Here is a 2,598-nt window from a genome sequence, read left to right as displayed (position 1 = left end):
TAGAAAATAAACAGAAATGTACTGCAAACAAATGATAAAATTTAAATGTTAGATTTAATAGGTACATTACATTAAACTGATATATGTACAAATCTGTAAACATAAAAATACTGCCAACTAAAAAAATCTAGTAAATTCTAATGTCAAAGAGGAAATTAAGCATGCTGTAGGTTAATGTCCAGTTAGAAGCAATAATAAAAACACTCCAAATTCTGTAAGGTAGAGCTGAAACTATATTAAGAGGAAAAAATGTATAACATAAATGTTAATTTCATAATAAGAGATAATAAATATGAATTACTTAAACTTCCAACAAGAACTTTATAAGAGAATAAAAAAAGGACTAAGTGGAAAACAAAATGGAAATCATTAAAGATAAAAGTAAAAATTACTGTATTATAAGATATTAAAATAGTAGACTTGATAAATAAATCTCATAATTCAACAATTACACAGCAAATAATAAAATGGAAAATAGATAAAATTAAGAATTAAGTTCCGGGTTCTTCTAGCGCCACGGGCGGCGGTTGTCCACGGGGACGCCGGCGGCGACATGGCGGCGGCACTGCTCGTGGTTCTGGGGCTCGTCCTGAGCGTCGAGAGCGGCCCCGGGGCGGGGAGCAGTATCACGACTTCCAAACTTATTGTTGACTCCAAAACACGCCTCACCTGCACCTTGGATTCCAGTGACACTGCCATCCTGGGACACCGCTGGACGAAAGGGGACAAGGTGCTGCAGGAGGACTCGGAGCCCGATCTGGCAACGCAGTACGAGGTAGACACACACGAGAGCGCAGGACAGTACTTCTGCACCTTCCTCTCGGAACCTACAGGCAGAACCGCCGGCGTGAATGTGGAGGGGCCCCCCAAGATTAAGGCTGTGAAGAAGTCAGAGCAAGCCACTGAAGGAGAGACAGTTGTGCTGGCCTGCAAGTCTGAGTCTTTCCCCCCGGTTACCGACTGGGTGTGGTACAAGATAAATGATGATGGGGTCCAGATTTTCAACAACGCGTCCCAGAACAAGGTAGTGATGTCCTCGGAGTCCAAGACGGAGTTGCACATCCAGAACCTAGACCTGGAGGCAGACCCTGGCAAGTATGCCTGTAATGGCACCAATACAGAGGGCACTGACCAGGCCATCATCACGCTGCGTGTGCGCAACCGCCGCGCTGCCCTCTGGCCCTTCCTGGGTATCGTGGCTGAGGTGCTCGTGCTTGTCACCATCATCTTCATCTATGAGCAGCGGCGGAAGCCGGACGAGGTCCTGGATGATGAGGACACGGGCTCTGCTCCATAAAGGGCTTGTACTATGCGCTTTTTATTCATGAATAAATAGAAAATGTTAGCAACAAACCACAAAAAAGAATTAATAGAGAAAATAACTCAGTCACCTGAAGAATGGGTGATGGTAGGCATTTAAGGGAGGTCATGGCACATAGAAAATTGTGTAGGCATAATCCAAGCAAGACTGATTTTAAAAGGAAACCCATAGGCCCTGGCTGGTATGGCTCAGTTGGTTGAGCATCATCCCATGCACCAAAAGGTCACTTGTTGGATTCCCAGTCAGGGCACATAACCAGCTTGCAGGTTTGATCCCTGGTATAGGAGACAATTGATCCATGTTTCTCTCTCTCTCTCTCTCTCTCTCTCTCTCTCTCTCTCTCTCTCTCCCCCTCTCCCTCTCCCTCTCTCTCCCTCTCTCCCCTTCTCTAAAATAAATTAAAAATAAGGTATTTATAAAGAAACCTATATGTGGAATGGTGAGCCTGGGACTTAGTGATTCAGGCAAAAGAATGGAAGAGGAAGTTAGAATAATTGGCTCAGATCTCTGTAATCATAAAGTATGAGCTGTGTTGCAGAATGCATTATATTTAGCATACAAATGTATTAAATAAACAAAATATGTATATATACAGAAGTTTATTGCAAACTTTAATTTCCTGTCCCTAGAAAACTGACTAAATCATTTGTCAAATGATGGAATTGGAAAATTCTCTTTTCTTTCATTGCCTTGGCTATTTGATGTTACTGCTTAAATTCTGAGTGCAGTTCTGGTCCATGTCTCACACATTGTTCTGGAATTGTTACTTCTTTTCATAGGACTGAAAATACACTGCAAATATTCTATTCCTTCTCTTTGCACATGTTTAACATTCTAATTTTCAGTAATTTTTCTCTACTTCTTCACAGGAAACTTTGTGAAAGTTGGAGTTTAAGGAGGCTCAACCTTATTTACAACCTTATATACAGGCTCAACCTTATTTACATGCATGTTCTTCAAAGCAACAGGCTGTCTCATTATAATAATAGCCCTGGGAGTGGTAACATAAGCTGTCCTGTCCTGGGGATTGGCTAAAAAAATTTCCTATATTGAGCTCTTCTTACACCCAGCTGGCATGGCTCAGTGGTTGAGTGTCAACCGATGAACCAGGAGGTCACAGTTTGATTCCCAGTCAAGGCACATGACTGGGTTGCGGGCTCAATCCCCAGTGTGGGGTGTGCAGGAGGCAGCCAGTCGATGATTCTCTCTCATCATTGATGTTTCTCTTTCTCTCCCCCTCTCCCTCTCCCTTCCTCTCTGAAACCAATAAAAATATA

General features: G+C 42.6%; 1 pseudogene; it reads left to right on the top strand.

Annotated features, from left to right (window-relative positions):
• Positions 1-527: 527 nt before the first annotated feature.
• LOC102431914 lies at positions 528-1,336 on the top strand (annotated as a pseudogene).
• Positions 1,337-2,598: the final 1,262 nt, after the last annotated feature.

Source organism: Myotis lucifugus, unplaced genomic scaffold (assembly GCF_000147115.1).
Source record: "Myotis lucifugus unplaced genomic scaffold, Myoluc2.0 scaffold_165, whole genome shotgun sequence".
NCBI lineage: Eukaryota > Metazoa > Chordata > Mammalia > Chiroptera > Vespertilionidae > Myotis > Myotis lucifugus.
This window is presented reverse-complemented; position numbering and strand designations above follow the sequence as displayed.